This window comes from Oncorhynchus gorbuscha, linkage group LG11 (genome assembly GCF_021184085.1).
Source record: "Oncorhynchus gorbuscha isolate QuinsamMale2020 ecotype Even-year linkage group LG11, OgorEven_v1.0, whole genome shotgun sequence".
Lineage (NCBI taxonomy): Eukaryota > Metazoa > Chordata > Actinopteri > Salmoniformes > Salmonidae > Oncorhynchus > Oncorhynchus gorbuscha.
In genome coordinates, this window is record NC_060183.1 from 36,717,134 (window position 1) to 36,734,800 (window position 17,667).

Below are 17,667 nucleotides of genomic sequence, written 5' to 3' on the forward strand. Positions count from 1 at the left end.
CAAGCCACACAATACTAGTTAGAAGGTGAGGCGTTTGTGGGAAATCCCAGGACATTGTCACAAATGCCAAACTCAAGACAGTTGTCGCTGACAAGTTGGTTACTCTTTCCCATTTAACAACTAAAGCCTTGCACAAAGTGTCGAAAAATGAATGGGGAGCTAGGAACTTCTATGACCCCTCTATGGAAAGCTGAGACTCTCACGAACACGTACATGTAGTCGATTCTGCCCTATACTGCTCACAAGCCACACAATACTAGTTAGAAGGTGAGGCGTTTGTGGGAAATCCCAGGACATTGTCACAAATGCCAAACTCAAGACAGTTGTCCTGACAAGTTGGTTACTCTTTCCCATTTAACAACTAAAGCCTTGCACAAAGTGTTCGAAAATGACATGAAAGCTAGGAACTTCTATGACCCCTCTATGGAAAGCTGAGACTCTCACGAACACGTACATGTAGTCGATTCTGCCCTATACCGCTCACAAGCCACACAATACTAGTTAGAAGGTGAGGCGTTTGTGGGAAATCCCAGGACATTGTCACAAATGCCAAACTCAAGACAGTTGTCGCTGACAAGTTGGTTACTCTTTCCCATTTAACAACTAAAGCCTTGCACAAAGTGTCGAAATGACATGAATGGTTGGAGCAGGAACTTCTATGACCCCTCTATGGAAAGCTGAGACTCTCACGAACACGTACATGTAGTCGATTCTGCCCTATACTGCTCACAAGCCACACAATACTAGTTAGAAGGTGAGGCGTTTGTGGGAAATCCCAGGACATTGTCACAAATGCCAAACTCAAGACAGTTGTCGCTGACAAGTTGGTTACTCTTTCCCATTTAACAACTAAAGCCTTGCACAAAGTGTCGAAATGACATGAATGGTTGGTGCTAGGAACTTCTATGACCCCTCTATGGAAAGCTGAGACTCTCACGAACACGTACATGTAGTCGATTCTGCCCTATACCGCTCACAAGCCACACAATACTAGTTAGAAGGTGAGGCGTTTGTGGGAAATCCCAGGACATTGTCACAAATGCCAAACTCAAGACAGTTGTCGCTGACAAGTTGGTTACTCTTTCCCATTTAACAACTAAAGCCTTGCACAAAGTGTCGAAATGACATGAATGGTTGGAGCTAGGAACTTCTATGACCCCTCTATGGAAAGCTGAGACTCTCACGAACACGTACATGTAGTCGATTCTGCCCTATACGCTCACAAGCCACACAATACTAGTTAGAAGGTGAGGCGTTTGTGGGAAATCCCAGGACATTGTCACAAATGCCAAACTCAAGACAGTTGTCGCTGACAAGTTGGTTACTCTTTCCCATTTAACAACTAAAGCCTTGCACAAAGTGTCGAAATGACATGAATGGTTGGTGCTAGGAACTTCTATGACCCCTCTATGGAAAGCTGAGACTCTCACGAACACGTACATGTAGTCGATTCTGCCCTATACCGCTCACAAGCCACACAATACTAGTTAGAAGGTGAGGCGTTTGTGGGAAATCCCAGGACATTGTCACAAATGCCAAACTCAAGACAGTTGTCGCTGACAAGTTGGTTACTCTTTCCCATTTAACAACTAAAGCCTTGCACAAAGTGTCGAAATGACATGAATGGTTGGAGCTAGGAACTTCTATGACCCCTCTATGGAAAGCTGAGACTCTCACGAACACGTACATGTAGTCGATTCTGCCCTATACTGCTCACAAGCCACACAATACTAGTTAGAAGGTGAGGCGTTTGTGGGAAATCCCAGGACATTGTCACAAATGCCAAACTCAAGACAGTTGTTTTGACAAGTTGGTTACTCTTTCCCATTTAACAACTAAAGCCTTGCACAAAGTGTCGAAATGACATGAAAAAAGCTAGGAACTTCTATGACCCCTCTATGGAAAGCTGAGACTCTCACGAACACGTACATGTAGTCGATTCTGCCCTATACTGCTCACAAGCCACACAATACTAGTTAGAAGGTGAGGCGTTTGTGGGAAATCCCAGGACATTGTCACAAATGCCAAACTCAAGACAGTTGTCGCTGACAAGTTGGTTACTCTTTCCCATTTAACAACTAAAGCCTTGCACAAAGTGTCGAAATGACATGAATGGTTGGAGCTAGGAACTTCTATGACCCCTCTATGGAAAGCTGAGACTCTCACGAACACGTACATGTAGTCGATTCTGCCCTATACCGCTCACAAGCCACACAATACTAGTTAGAAGGTGAGGCGTTTGTGGGAAATCCCAGGACATTGTCACAAATGCCAAACTCAAGACAGTTGTCGCTGACAAGTTGGTTACTCTTTCCCATTTAACAACTAAAGCCTTGCACAAAGTGTCAAAAATGACATGAATGGTTGGTGCTAGGAACTTCTATGACCCCTCTATGGAAAGCTGAGACTCTCACGAACACGTACATGTAGTCGATTCTGCCCTATACCGCTCACAAGCCACACAATACTAGTTAGAAGGTGAGGCGTTTGTGGAAATCCCAGGACATTGTCACAAATGCCAAACTCAAGACAGTTGTCGCTGACAAGTTGGTTACTCTTTCCCATTTAACAACTAAAGCCTTGCACAAAGTGTAGAAATGACATGAATGGTTGGAGCTAGGAACTTCTATGACCCCTCTGGAAAGCTGAGACTCTCACGAACACGTACATGTAGTCGATTCTGCCCTATACTGCTCACAAGCCACACAATACTAGTTAGAAGGTGAGGCGTTTGTGGGAAATCCCAGGACATTGTCACAAATGCCAAACTCAAGACAGTTGTCGCTGACAAGTTGGTTACTCTTTCCCATTTAACAACTAAAGCCTTGCACAAAGTGTCGAAATGACATGAATGGTTGGTGCTAGGAACTTCTATGACCCCTCTATGGAAAGCTGAGACTCTCACGAACACGTACATGTAGTCGATTCTGCCCTATACCGCTCACAAGCCACACAATACTAGTTAGAAGGTGAGGCGTTTGTGGGAAATCCCAGGACATTGTCACAAATGCCAAACTCAAGACAGTTGTCGCTGACAAGTTGGTTACTCTTTCCCATTTAACAACTAAAGCCTTGCACAAAGTGTCGAAATGACATGAATGGTTGGTGCTAGGAACTTCTATGACCCCTCTATGGAAGCTGAGACTCTCACGAACACGTACATGTAGTCGATTCTGCCCTATACCGCTCACAAGCCACACAATACTAGTTAGAAGGTGAGGCGTTTGTGGGAAATCCCAGGACATTGTCACAAATGCCAAACTCAAGACAGTTGTCGCTGACAAGTTGGTTACTCTTTCCCATTTAACAACTAAAGCCTTGCACAAAGTGTCGAAATGACATGAATGGTTGGTGCTAGGAACTTCTATGACCCCTCTATGGAAAGCTGAGACTCTCACGAACACGTACATGTAGTCGATTCTGCCCTATACCGCTCACAAGCCACACAATACTAGTTAGAAGGTGAGGCGTTTGTGGGAAATCCCAGGACATTGTCACAAATGCCAAACTCAAGACAGTTGTCGCTGACAAGTTGGTTACTCTTTCCCATTTAACAACTAAAGCCTTGCACAAAGTGTAGAAATGACATGAATGGTTGGTGCTAGGAACTTCTATGACCCCTCTATGGAAAGCTGACTCTCACGAACACGTACATGTAGTCGATTCTGCCCTATACTGCTCACAAGCCACACAATACTAGTTAGAAGGTGAGGCGTTTGTGGGAAATCCCAGGACATTGTCACAAATGCCAAACTCAAGACAGTTGTCGCTGACAAGTTGGTTACTCTTTCCCATTTAACAACTAAAGCCTTGCACAAAGTGTCGAAATGACATGAATGGTTGGTGCTAGGAACTTCTATGACCCCTCTATGGAAAGCTGAGACTCTCACGAACACGTACATGTAGTCGATTCTGCCCTATACTGCTCACAAGCCACACAATACTAGTTAGAAGGTGAGGCGTTTGTGGGAAATCCCAGGACATTGTCACAAATGCCAAACTCAAGACAGTTGTCGCTGACAAGTTGGTTACTCTTTCCCATTTAACAACTAAAGCCTTGCACAAAGTGTCGAAATGACATGAATGGTTGGTGCTAGGAACTTCTATGACCCCTCTATGGAAAGCTGAGACCCCTATACCGCTCACAAGCCACACAATACTAGTTAGAAGGTGAGGCGTTTGTGGGAAATCCCAGGACATTGTCACAAATGCCAAACTCAAGACAGTTGTCGCTGACAAGTTGGTTACTCTTTCCCATTTAACAACTAAAGCCTTGCACAAAGTGTTGAAATGACATGAATGGTTGGTGCTAGGAACTTCTATGACCCCTCTATGGAAAGCTGAGACTCTCACGAACACGTACATGTAGCTTTTTTCCGAATTTTGCCCTTTGTGGGCTCACAAGCCACACAATACTAGTTAGAAGGTGAGGCGTTTGTGGGAAATCCCAGGACATTGTCACAAATGCCAAACTCAAGACAGTTGTCGACCTGACAAGTTGGTTACTCTTTCCCATTTAACAACTAAAGCCTTGCACAAAGTGTTGAAATGACATGAATGGTTGGAGCTAGGAACTTCTATGACCCCTCTATGGAAAGCTGAGACTCTCACGAACACGTACATGTAGTCGATTCTGCCCTATACTGCTCACAAGCCACACAATACTAGTTAGAAGGTGAGGCGTTTGTGGGAAATCCCAGGACATTGTCACAAATGCCAAACTCAAGACAGTTGTCGCTGACAAGTTGGTTACTCTTTCCCATTTAACAACTAAAGCCTTGCACAAAGTGTCGAAATGACATGAATGGTTGGTGCTAGGAACTTCTATGACCCCTCTATGGAAAGCTGAGACTCTCACGAACACGTACATGTAGTCGATTCTGCCCTATACCGCTCACAAGCCACACAATACTAGTTAGAAGGTGAGGCGTTTGTGGGAAATCCCAGGACATTGTCACAAATGCCAAACTCAAGACAGTTGTCGCTGACAAGTTGGTTACTCTTTCCCATTTAACAACTAAAGCCTTGCACAAAGTGTCGAAATTACATGTTCAAAACTTCTTGCATTGGCCGGGAATCGAACCCGGGCCTCCCGCGTGGCAGGCGAGAATACCACTGAACAACCAATGCCTTGGAAACCTGAGTTAACCCCAAAGGCTGGCAATCGTATCATAAAGCTTTTTTCCAAAGAATATTTTCCACTTTGTGGGCTCAGCAACATTGTTCACCCTAAAAAAAAGCAGTCCTTTCTCCCCGTCGGGGAATTGAACCCCGGTCTCCCGCGTGACAGGCGGGGATACTCACCACTATACTAACGAGGAGCAGGTGTGTTGGACCTTTGAAAAAACGTGGAGCATTGGTACTAACCCTAAGTTTGGAGTGTCGGGCTTAAATCCTTCTAACAAAAATATCTGTAGAGACTGAATGGTTGGAGCTAGGAACTTCTATGACCCCTCTATGGAAAGCTGAGACTCTCACGAACACGTACATGTAGTCGATTCTGCCCTATACTGCTCACAAGCCACACAATACTAGTTAGAAGGTGAGGCGTTTGTGGGAAATCCCAGGACATTGTCACAAATGCCAAACTCAAGACAGTTGTCGCTGACAAGTTGGTTACTCTTTCCCATTTAACAACTAAAGCCTTGCACAAAGTGTGAAATGACATGAATGGTTGGTGCTAGGAACTTCTATGACCCCTCTATGGAAAGCTGAGACTCTCACGAACACGTACATGTAGTCGATTCTGCCCTATACCGCTCACAAGCCACACAATACTAGTTAGAAGGTGAGGCGTTTGTGGGAAATCCCAGGACATTGTCACAAATGCCAAACTCAAGACAGTTGTCGCTGACAAGTTGGTTACTCTTTCCCATTTAACAACTAAAGCCTTGCACAAAGTGTCGAAATGACATGAATGGTTGGTGCTAGGAACTTCTATGACCCCTCTATGGAAAGCTGAGACTCTCACGAACACGTACATGTAGTCGATTCTGCCCTATACCGCTCACAAGCCACACAATACTAGTTAGAAGGTGAGGCGTTTGTGGGAAATCCCAGGACATTGTCACAAATGCCAAACTCAAGACAGTTGTCGCTGACAAGTTGGTTACTCTTTCCCATTTAACAACTAAAGCCTTGCACAAAGTGTCGAAATTACATGTTCAAAACTTCTTGCATTGGCCGGGAATCGAACCCGGGCCTCCCGCGTGGCAGGCGAGAATTCTACCACTGAACAACCAATGCCTTGGAAACCTGAGTTAACCCCAAAGGCTGGCAATCGTATCATAAAGCTTTTTTCCAAAGAATATTTTCCACTTTGTGGGCTCAGCAACATTGTTCACCCTAAAAAAAAGCAGTCCTTTCTCCCCGTCGGGGAATTGAACCCGGTCTCCCGCGTGACAGGCGGGGATACTCACCACTATACTAACGAGGAGCAGGTGTGTTGGACCTTTGAAAAAACGTGGAGCATTGGTACTAACCCTAAGTTTGGAGTGTCGGGCTTAAATCCTTCTAACAAAAATATCTGTAGAGACTGAATGGTTGGAGCTAGGAACTTCTATGACCCCTCTATGGAAAGCTGAGACTCTCACGAACACGTACATGTAGTCGATTCTGCCCTATACTGCTCACAAGCCACACAATACTAGTTAGAAGGTGAGGCGTTTGTGGGAAATCCCAGGACATTGTCACAAATGCCAAACTCAAGACAGTTGTCGCTGACAAGTTGGTTACTCTTTCCCATTTAACAACTAAAGCCTTGCACAAAGTGTTGAAATGACATGAATGGTTGGTGCTAGGAACTTCTATGACCCCTCTATGGAAAGCTGAGACTCTCACGAACACGTACATGTAGTCGATTCTGCCCTATACCGCTCACAAGCCACACAATACTAGTTAGAAGGTGAGGCGTTTGTGGGAAATCCCAGGACATTGTCACAAATGCCAAACTCAAGACAGTTGTCGCTGACAAGTTGGTTACTCTTTCCCATTTAACAACTAAAGCCTTGCACAAAGTGTCGAAATGACATGAATGGTTGGTGCTAGGAACTTCTATGACCCCTCTATGGAAAGCTGAGACTCTCACGAACACGTACATGTAGTCGATTCTGCCGATTCTGCCCTATACCGCTCACAAGCCACACAATACTAGTTAGAAGGTGAGGCGTTTGTGGGAAATCCCAGGACATTGTCACAAATGCCAAACTCAAGACAGTTGTCGCTGACAAGTTGGTTACTCTTTCCCATTTAACAACTAAAGCCTTGCACAAAGTGTCGAAATTACATGTTCAAAACTTCTTGCATTGGCCGGGAATCGAACCCGGGCCTCCCGCGTGGCAGGCGAGAATTCTACCACTGAACAACCAATGCCTTGGAAACCTGAGTTAACCCCAAAGGCTGGCAATCGTATCATAAAGCTTTTTTCCAAAGAATATTTTCCACTTTGTGGGCTCAGCAACATTGTTCACCCTAAAAAAAAGCAGTCCTTTCTCCCCGTCGGGGAATTGAACCCCGGTCTCCCGCGTGACAGGCGGGGATACTCACCACTATACTAACGAGGAGCAGGTGTGTTGGACCTTTGAAAAAACGTGGAGCATTGGTACTAACCCTAAGTTTGGAGTGTCGGGCTTAAATCCTTCTAACAAAAATATCTGTAGAGACTGAATGGTTGGAGCTAGGAACTTCTATGACCCCTCTATGGAAAGCTGAGACTCTCACGAACACGTACATGTAGTCGATTCTGCCCTATACTGCTCACAAGCCACACAATACTAGTTAGAAGGTGAGGCGTTTGTGGGAAATCCCAGGACATTGTCACAAATGCCAAACTCAAGACAGTTGTCGCTGACAAGTTGGTTACTCTTTCCCATTTAACAACTAAAGCCTTGCACAAAGTGTTGAAATGACATGAATGGTTGGTGCTAGGAACTTCTATGACCCCTCTATGGAAAGCTGAGACTCTCTATGGAACTGAGAACACGTACATGTAGTCGATTCTGCCCTATACCGCTCACAAGCCACACAATACTAGTTAGAAGGTGAGGCGTTTGTGGGAAATCCCAGGACATTGTCACAAATGCCAAACTCAAGACAGTTGTCGCTGACAAGTTGGTTACTCTTTCCCATACTAAAGCCTTGCACAAAGTGTTGAAATGACATGAATGGTTGGTGCTAGGAACTTCTATGACCCCTCTATGGAAAGCTGAGACTCTCACGAACACGTACATGTAGTCGATTCTGCCCTATACCGCTCACAAGCCACACAATACTAGTTAGAAGGTGAGGCGTTTGTGGGAAATCCCAGGACATTGTCACAAATGCCAAACTCAAGACAGTTGTCGCTGACAAGTTGGTTACTCTTTCCCATTTAACAACTAAAGCCTTGCACAAAGTGTCGAAATGACATGAATGGTTGGTGCTAGGAACTTCTATGACCCCTCTATGGAAAGCTGAGACTCTCACGAACACGTACATGTAGTCGATTCTGCCCTACCGCTCACAAGCCACACAATACTAGTTAGAAGGTGAGGCGTTTGTGGGAAATCCCAGGACATTGTCACAAATGCCAAACTCAAGACAGTTGTCGCTGACAAGTTGGTTACTCTTTCCCATTTAACAACTAAAGCCTTGCACAAAGTGTCGAAATTACATGTTCAAAACTTCTTGCATTGGCCGGGAATCGAACCCGGGCCTCCCGCGTGGCAGGCGAGAATTCTACCACTGAACAACCAATGCCTTGGAAACCTGAGTTAACCCCAAAGGCTGGCAATCGTATCATAAAGCTTTTTTCCAAAGAATATTTTCCACTTTGTGGGCTCAGCAACATTGTTCACCCTAAAAAAAAGCAGTCCTTTCTCCCCGTCGGGGAATTGAACCCCGGTCTCCCGCGTGACAGGCGGGGATACTCACCACTATACTAACGAGGAGCAGGTGTGTTGGACCTTTGAAAAAACGTGGAGCATTGGTACTAACCCTAAGTTTGGAGTGTCGGGCTTAAATCCTTCTAACAAAAATATCTGTAGAGACTGAATGGTTGGAGCTAGGAACTTCTATGACCCCTCTATGGAAAGCTGAGACTCTCACGAACACGTACATGTAGTCGATTCTGCCCTATACTGCTCACAAGCCACACAATACTAGTTAGAAGGTGAGGCGTTTGTGGGAAATCCCAGGACATTGTCACAAATGCCAAACTCAAGACAGTTGTCGCTGACAAGTTGGTTACTCTTTCCCATTTAACAACTAAAGCCTTGCACAAAGTGTTGAAATGACATGAATGGTTGGTGCTAGGAACTTCTATGACCCCTCTATGGAAAGCTGAGACTCTCACGAACACGTACATGTAGTCGATTCTGCCCTATACCGCTCACAAGCCACACAATACTAGTTAGAAGGTGAGGCGTTTGTGGGAAATCCCAGGACATTGTCACAAATGCCAAACTCAAGACAGTTGTCGCTGACAAGTTGGTTACTCTTTCCCATTTAACAACTAAAGCCTTGCACAAAGTGTTGAAATGACATGAATGGTTGGTGCTAGGAACTTCTATGACCCCTCTATGGAAAGCTGAGACTCTCACGAACACGTACATGTAGTCGATTCTGCCCTATACCGCTCACAAGCCACACAATACTAGTTAGAAGGTGAGGCGTTTGTGGGAAATCCCAGGACATTGTCACAAATGCCAAACTCAAGACAGTTGTCGCTGACAAGTTGGTTACTCTTTCCCATTTAACAACTAAAGCCTTGCACAAAGTGTCGAAATTACATGTTCAAAACTTCTTGCATTGGCCGGGAATCGAACCCGGGCCTCCCGCGTGGCAGGCGAGAATTCTACCACTGAACAACCAATGCCTTGGAAACCTGAGTTAACCCCAAAGGCTGGCAATCGTATCATAAAGCTTTTTTCCAAAGAATATTTTCCACTTTGTGGGCTCAGCAACATTGTTCACCCTAAAAAAAAGCAGTCCTTTCTCCCCGTCGGGGAATTGAACCCCGGTCTCCCGCGTGACAGGCGGGGATACTCACCACTATACTAACGAGGAGCAGGTGTGTTGGACCTTTGAAAAAACGTGGAGCATTGGTACTAACCCTAAGTTTGGAGTGTCGGGCTTAAATCCTTCTAAAAAAATATCTGTAGAGACTGAATGGTTGGAGCTAGGAACTTCTATGACCCCTCTATGGAAAGCTGAGACTCTCACGAACACGTACATGTAGTCGATTCTGCCCTATACTGCTCACAAGCCACACAATACTAGTTAGAAGGTGAGGCGTTTGTGGGAAATCCCAGGACATTGTCACAAATGCCAAACTCAAGACAGTTGTCGCTGACAAGTTGGTTACTCTTTCCCATTTAACAACTAAAGCCTTGCACAAAGTGTTGAAATGACATGAATGGTTGGTGCTAGGAACTTCTATGACCCCTCTATGGAAAGCTGAGACTCTCACGAACACGTACATGTAGTCGATTCTGCCCTATACCGCTCACAAGCCACACAATACTAGTTAGAAGGTGAGGCGTTTGTGGGAAATCCCAGGACATTGTCACAAATGCCAAACTCAAGACAGTTGTCGCTGACAAGTTGGTTACTCTTTCCCATTTAACAACTAAAGCCTTAAAGTGTCGAAATGAAATGACATGAATGGTTGGTGCTAGGAACTTCTATGACCCCTCTATGGAAAGCTGAGACTCTCACGAACACGTACATGTAGTCGATTCTGCCCTATACCGCTCACAAGCCACACAATACTAGTTAGAAGGTGAGGCGTTTGTGGGAAATCCCAGGACATTGTCACAAATGCCAAACTCAAGACAGTTGTCGCTGACAAGTTGGTTACTCTTTCCCATTTAACAACTAAAGCCTTGCACAAAGTGTCGAAATGACATGAATGGTTGGTGCTAGGAACTTCTATGACCCCTCTATGGAAAGCTGAGACTCTCACGAACACGTACATGTAGTCGATTCTGCCCTATACCGCTCACAAGCCACACAATACTAGTTAGAAGGTGAGGCGTTTGTGGGAAATCCCAGGACATTGTCACAAATGCCAAACTCAAGACAGTTGTCGCTGACAAGTTGGTTACTCTTTCCCATTTAACAACTAAAGCCTTGCACAAAGTGTCGAAAACATGTTCAATTACATGTTCAAAACTTCTTGCATTGGCCGGGAATCGAACCCGGGCCTCCCGCGTGGCAGGCGAGAATTCTACCACTGAACAACCAATGCCTTGGAAACCTGAGTTAACCCCAAAGGCTGGCAATCGTATCATAAAGCTTTTTTCCAAAGAATATTTTCCACTTTGTGGGCTCAGCAACATTGTTCACCCTAAAAAAAAGCAGTCCTTTCTCCCCGTCGGGGAATTGAACCCCGGTCTCCCGCGTGACAGGCGGGGATACTCACCACTATACTAACGAGGAGCAGGTGTGTTGGACCTTTGAAAAAACGTGGAGCATTGGTACTAACCCTAAGTTTGGAGTGTCGGGCTTAAATCCTTCTAACAAAAATATCTGTAGAGACTGAATGGTTGGAGCTAGGAACTTCTATGACCCCTCTATGGAAAGCTGAGACTCTCACGAACACGTACATGTAGTCGATTCTGCCCTATACTGCTCACAAGCCACACAATACTAGTTAGAAGGTGAGGCGTTTGTGGGAAATCCCAGGACATTGTCACAAATGCCAAACTCAAGACAGTTGTCGCTGACAAGTTGGTTACTCTTTCCCATTTAACAACTAAAGCCTTGCACAAAGTGTCGAAATGACATGAATGGTTGGTGCTAGGAACTTCTATGACCCCTCTATGGAAAGCTGAGACTCTCACGAACACGTACATGTAGTCGATTCTGCCCTATACCGCTCACAAGCCACACAATACTAGTTAGAAGGTGAGGCGTTTGTGGGAAATCCCAGGACATTGTCACAAATGCCAAACTCAAGACAGTTGTCGCTGACAAGTTGGTTACTCTTTCCCATTTAACAACTAAAGCCTTGCACAAAGTGTCGAAATGACATGAATGGTTGGTGCTAGGAACTTCTTGACCCCTCTATGGAAAGCTGAGACTCTCACGAACACGTACATGTAGTCGATTCTGCCCTATACTGCTCACAAGCCACACAATACTAGTTAGAAGGTGAGGCGTTTGTGGGAAATCCCAGGACATTGTCACAAATGCCAAACTCAAGACAGTTGTCGCTGACAAGTTGGTTACTCTTTCCCATTTAACAACTAAAGCCTTGCACAAAGTGTCGAAATGACATGAATTTTTGGTGCTAGGAATTCTACCACTGAACAACTCTATGGAAAGCTGAGTTAACCTCAGGCTGGCACGTACATAAAGCTTTTTTCCAAAGAATATTTTCCCTTTGTGGGCTCACAAATTGCCACACAATACTAAAAAGCGTTTGTGGGAAATCCCAGGACATTGTCACAAATGCCAAACTCAAGACAGTTGTCGCTGACAATTGGTTACTCTTTCCCATTTAACAACTAAAGCCTTGCACAAAGTGTCGAAATGACATGAATGGTTGGTGCTAGGAACTTCTATGACCCCTCTATGGAAAGCTGAGACTCTCACGAACACGTACATGTAGTCGATTCTGCCCTTAAACGCTCACAAGCCACACAATACTAGTTAGAAGGTGAGGCGTTTGTGGGAAATCCCAGGACATTGTCACAAATGCCAAACTCAAGACAGTTGGAGCTGACAAGTTGGTTACTCTTTCCCATTTAACAAAAAGCCTATCAAAGTGTAAAGACTGAATGGTTGGAGCTAGGAACTTCTATGACCCCTCTATGGAAAGCTGAGACTCTCACGAACACGTACATGTAGTCGATTCTGCCCTATACTGCTCACAAGCCACACAATACTAGTTAGAAGGTGAGGCGTTTGTGGGAAATCCCAGGACATTGTCACAAATGCCAAACTCAAGACAGTTGTCGCTGACAAGTTGGTTACTCTTTCCCATTTAACAACTAAAGCCTTGCACAAAGTGTCGAAATGACATGAATGGTTGGTGCTAGGAACTTCTATGACCCCTCTATGGAAAGCTGAGACTCTCACGAACACGTACATGTAGTCGATTCTGCCCTATACCGCTCACAAGCCACACAATACTAGTTAGAAGGTGAGGCGTTTGTGGGAAATCCCAGGACATTGTCACAAATGCCAAACTCAAGACAGTTGTCGCTGACAAGTTGGTTACTCTTTCCCATTTAACAACTAAAGCCTTGCACAAAGTGTCGAAATTACATGTTCAAAACTTCTTGCATTGGCCGGGAATCGAACCCGGGCCTCCCGCGTGGCAGGCGAGAATTCTACCACTGAACAACCAATGCCTTGGAAACCTGAGTTAACCCCAAAGGCTGGCAATCGTATCATAAAGCTTTTTTCCAAAGAATATTTTCCACTTTGTGGGCTCAGCAACATTGTTCACCCTAAAAAAAAGCAGTCCTTTCTCCCCGTCGGGGAATTGAACCCCGGTCTCCCGCGTGACAGGCGGGGATACTCACCACTATACTAACGAGGAGCAGGTGTGTTGGACCTTTGAAAAAACGTGGAGCATTGGTACTAACCCTAAGTTTGGAGTGTCGGGCTTAAATCCTTCTAACAAAAATATCTGTAGAGACTGAATGGTTGGAGCTAGGAACTTCTATGACCCCTCTATGGAAAGCTGAGACTCTCACGAACACGTACATGTAGTCGATTCTGCCCTATACTGCTCACAAGCCACACAATACTAGTTAGAAGGTGAGGCGTTTGTGGGAAATCCCAGGACATTGTCACAAATGCCAAACTCAAGACAGTTGTCGCTGACAAGTTGGTTACTCTTTCCCATTTAACAACTAAAGCCTTGCACAAAGTGTCGAAATGACATGAATGGTTGGTGCTAGGAACTTCTATGACCCCTCTATGGAAAGCTGAGACTCTCACGAACACGTACATGTAGTCGATTCTGCCCTATACTGCTCACAAGCCACACAATACTAGTTAGAAGGTGAGGCGTTTGTGGGAAATCCCAGGACATTGTCACAAATGCCAAACTCAAGACAGTTGTCGCTGACAAGTTGGTTACTCTTTCCCATTTAACAACTAAAGCCTTGCACAAAGTGTCGAAATGACATGAATGGTTGGTCTAGGAACTTCTATGACCCCTCTATGGAAAGCTGAGACTCTCACGAACACGTACATGTAGTCGATTCTGCCCTATACCGCTCACAAGCCACACAATACTAGTTAGAAGGTGAGGCGTTTGTGGGAAATCCCAGGACATTGTCACAAATGCCAAACTCAAGACAGTTGTCGCTGACAAGTTGGTTACTCTTTCCCATTTAACAACTAAAGCCTTGCACAAAGTGTCGAAATTACATGTTCAAAACTTCTTGCATTGGCCGGGAATCGAACCCGGGCCTCCCGCGTGGCAGGCGAGAATTCTACCACTGAACAACCAATGCCTTGGAAACCTGAGTTAACCCCAAAGGCTGGCAATCGTATCATAAAGCTTTTTTCCAAAGAATATTTTCCACTTTGTGGGCTCAGCAACATTGTTCACCCTAAAAAAAAGCAGTCCTTTCTCCCCGTCGGGGAATTGAACCCCGGTCTCCCGCGTGACAGGCGGGGATACTCACCACTATACTAACTAACGAGGAGCAGGTGTGTTGGACCTTTGAAAAAACGTGGAGCATTGGTACTAACCCTAAGTTTGGAGTGTCGGGCTTAAATCCTTCTAACAAAAATATCTGTAGAGACTGAATGGTTGGAGCTAGGAACTTCTATGACCCCTCTATGGAAAGCTGAGACTCTCACGAACACGTACATGTAGTCGATTCTGCCCTATACTGCTCACAAGCCACACAATACTAGTTAGAAGGTGAGGCGTTTGTGGGAAATCCCAGGACATTGTCACAAATGCCAAACTCAAGACAGTTGTCGCTGACAAGTTGGTTACTCTTTCCCATTTAACAACTAAAGCCTTGCACAAAGTGTCGAAATGACATGAATGGTTGGTGCTAGGAACTTCTATGACCCCTCTATGGAAAGCTGAGACTCTCACGAACACGTACATGTAGTCGATTCTGCCCTATACCGCTCACAAGCCACACAATACTAGTTAGAAGGTGAGGCGTTTGTGGGAAATCCAGGACATTGTCACAAATGCCAAACTCAAGACAGTTGTCGCTGACAAGTTGGTTACTCTTTCCCATTTAACAACTAAAGCCTTGCACAAAGTGTCGAAATTACATGTTCAAAACTTCTTGCATTGGCCGGGAATCGAACCCGGGCCTCCCGCGTGGCAGGCGAGAATTCTACCACTGAACAACCAATGCCTTGGAAACCTGAGTTAACCCCAAAGGCTGGCAATCGTATCATAAAGCTTTTTTCCAAAGAATATTTTCCACTTTGTGGGCTCAGCAACATTGTTCACCCTAAAAAAAAGCAGTCCTTTCTCCCCGTCGGGGAATTGAACCCCGGTCTCCCGCGTGACAGGCGGGGATACTCACCACTATACTAACGAGGAGCAGGTGTGTTGGACCTTTGAAAAAACGTGGAGCATTGGTACTAACCCTAAGTTTGGAGTGTCGGGCTTAAATCCTTCTAACAAAAATATCTGTAGAGACTGAATGGTTGGAGCTAGGAACTTCTATGACCCCTCTATGGAAAGCTGAGACTCTCACGAACACGTACATGTAGTCGATTCTGCCCTATACTGCTCACAAGCCACACAATACTAGTTAGAAGGTGAGGCGTTTGTGGGAAATCCCAGGACATTGTCACAAATGCCAAACTCAAGACAGTTGTCGCTGACAAGTTGGTTACTCTTTCCCATTTAACAACTAAAGCCTTGCACAAAGTGTCGAAATGACATGAATGGTTGGTGCTAGGAACTTCTATGACCCCTCTATGGAAAGCTGAGACTCTCACGAACACGTACATGTAGTCGATTCTGCCCTATACCGCTCACAAGCCACACAATACTAGTTAGAAGGTGAGGCGTTTGTGGGAAATCCCAGGACATTGTCACAAATGCCAAACTCAAGACAGTTGTCGCTGACAAGTTGGTTACTCTTTCCCATTTAACAACTAAAGCCTTGCACAAAGTGTCGAAATGACATGAATGGTTGGTGCTAGGAACTTCTATGACCCCTCTATGGAAAGCTGAGACTCTCACGAACACGTACATGGCCGATTCTGCCCTATACCGCTCACAAGCCACACAATACTAGTTAGAAGGTGAGGCCACTGGGAAATCCCAGGACATTGTCACAAATGCCAAACTCAAGACAGTTGGCTGACAAGTTGGTTACTCTTTCCCATTTAACAACTAAAGCCTTGCACAAAGTGTCGAAATGACATGTTGGTGCAGGAACATTCTTCACCCTCTAAAAAAGCTGAGTCCTTTCTCCGAACACGTACATGTAGGATTCTGCCCTCTCCCGCTCACAAGCCACACAATACTAGTTAGACCTTTGAAAAAAAGGCGTTTGTGGAGGACATTGTCACAAATGCCAAACTCAAGTTTGGAGCTGACAAGTTGGCTTAAATCTTTCCCATTTAACAAAAAGCCTTGCACAAAGTGTCGAAAGACATGAATGGTTGGAGCTAGGAACTTCTATGACCCTCTATGGAAAGCTGAGACTCTCACGAACACGTACATGTAGTCGATTCTGCCCTATACTGCTCACAAGCCACACAATACTAGTTAGAAGGTGAGGCGTTTGTGGGAAATCCCAGGACATTGTCACAAATGCCAAACTCAAGACAGTTGTCGCTGACAAGTTGGTTACTCTTTCCCATTTAACAACTAAAGCCTTGCACAAAGTGTCGAAATGACATGAATGGTTGGTGCTAGGAACTTCTATGACCCCTCTATGGAAAGCTGAGACTCTCACGAACACGTACATGTAGTCGATTCTGCCCTATACTGCTCACAAGCCACACAATACTAGTTAGAAGGTGAGGCGTTTGTGGGAAATCCCAGGACATTGTCACAAATGCCAAACTCAAGACAGTTGTCGCTGACAAGTTGGTTACTCTTTCCCATTTAACAACTAAAGCCTTGCACAAAGTGTCGAAATGACATGAATGGTTGGTGCTAGGAACTTCTATGACCCCTCTATAAGCTGAGACTCTCACGAACACGTACATGTAGTCGATTCTGCCCTATACCGCTCACAAGCCACACAATACTAGTTAGAAGGTGAGGCGTTTGTGGGAAATCCCAGGACATTGTCACAAATGCCAAACTCAAGACAGTTTGCTGACAAGTTGGTTACTCTTTCCCATTTAACAACTAAAGCCTTGCACAAAGTGTCGAAATGACATGAATGGTTGGTGCTAGGAACTTCTATGACCCCTCTATGGAAAGCTGAGACTCTCACGAACACGTACATGTAGTCGATTCTGCCCTATACCGCTCACAAGCCACACAATACTAGTTAGAAGGTGAGGCGTTTGTGGGAAATCCCAGGACATTGTCACAAATGCCAAACTCAAGACAGTTGTCGCTGACAAGTTGGTTACTCTTTCCCATTTAACAACTAAAGCCTTGCACAAAGTGTCGAAATGACATGAATGGTTGGTGCTCAAGGAACTTCTTGACCCCTCTATGGAAAGCTGAGACTCTCACGAACACGTACATGTAGTCGATTCTGCCCCTACATACTGCTC

At 45.1% G+C, this 17,667-nt stretch overlaps 16 non-coding genes across 16 annotated transcripts; all 16 read right to left on the reverse strand.

Annotated features, from left to right (window-relative positions):
* Window positions 1-5,249: 5,249 nt before the first annotated feature.
* Window positions 5,250-5,321, reverse strand: trnad-guc. Its single transcript has one exon. It is a non-coding gene; the product is annotated as a tRNA-Asp (tRNA).
* An 854-nt stretch (window positions 5,322-6,175) lies between these two features.
* trnag-gcc lies at window positions 6,176-6,246 on the reverse strand. The gene has a single exon. It is a non-coding gene; the product is annotated as a tRNA-Gly (tRNA).
* Window positions 6,247-7,300: 1,054 nt separating this feature from the next.
* On the reverse strand, window positions 7,301-7,371 carry trnag-gcc. The gene has a single exon. It is a non-coding gene; the product is annotated as a tRNA-Gly (tRNA).
* A 119-nt stretch (window positions 7,372-7,490) lies between these two features.
* trnad-guc lies at window positions 7,491-7,562 on the reverse strand. The gene has a single exon. It is a non-coding gene; the product is annotated as a tRNA-Asp (tRNA).
* A 1,103-nt stretch (window positions 7,563-8,665) lies between these two features.
* trnag-gcc lies at window positions 8,666-8,736 on the reverse strand. Its single transcript has one exon. It is a non-coding gene; the product is annotated as a tRNA-Gly (tRNA).
* Window positions 8,737-8,855: 119 nt separating this feature from the next.
* Window positions 8,856-8,927, reverse strand: trnad-guc. Its single transcript has one exon. It is a non-coding gene; the product is annotated as a tRNA-Asp (tRNA).
* An 855-nt stretch (window positions 8,928-9,782) lies between these two features.
* trnag-gcc lies at window positions 9,783-9,853 on the reverse strand. The gene has a single exon. It is a non-coding gene; the product is annotated as a tRNA-Gly (tRNA).
* Window positions 9,854-9,972: 119 nt separating this feature from the next.
* trnad-guc lies at window positions 9,973-10,044 on the reverse strand. Its single transcript has one exon. It is a non-coding gene; the product is annotated as a tRNA-Asp (tRNA).
* Window positions 10,045-11,156: 1,112 nt separating this feature from the next.
* Window positions 11,157-11,227, reverse strand: trnag-gcc. The gene has a single exon. It is a non-coding gene; the product is annotated as a tRNA-Gly (tRNA).
* A 119-nt stretch (window positions 11,228-11,346) lies between these two features.
* trnad-guc lies at window positions 11,347-11,418 on the reverse strand. The gene has a single exon. It is a non-coding gene; the product is annotated as a tRNA-Asp (tRNA).
* Window positions 11,419-13,266: 1,848 nt separating this feature from the next.
* On the reverse strand, window positions 13,267-13,337 carry trnag-gcc. The gene has a single exon. It is a non-coding gene; the product is annotated as a tRNA-Gly (tRNA).
* Window positions 13,338-13,456: 119 nt separating this feature from the next.
* On the reverse strand, window positions 13,457-13,528 carry trnad-guc. The gene has a single exon. It is a non-coding gene; the product is annotated as a tRNA-Asp (tRNA).
* Window positions 13,529-14,382: 854 nt separating this feature from the next.
* On the reverse strand, window positions 14,383-14,453 carry trnag-gcc. The gene has a single exon. It is a non-coding gene; the product is annotated as a tRNA-Gly (tRNA).
* Window positions 14,454-14,572: 119 nt separating this feature from the next.
* On the reverse strand, window positions 14,573-14,648 carry trnad-guc. Its single transcript has one exon. It is a non-coding gene; the product is annotated as a tRNA-Asp (tRNA).
* A 607-nt stretch (window positions 14,649-15,255) lies between these two features.
* trnag-gcc lies at window positions 15,256-15,326 on the reverse strand. Its single transcript has one exon. It is a non-coding gene; the product is annotated as a tRNA-Gly (tRNA).
* Window positions 15,327-15,445: 119 nt separating this feature from the next.
* Window positions 15,446-15,517, reverse strand: trnad-guc. Its single transcript has one exon. It is a non-coding gene; the product is annotated as a tRNA-Asp (tRNA).
* Window positions 15,518-17,667: the final 2,150 nt, after the last annotated feature.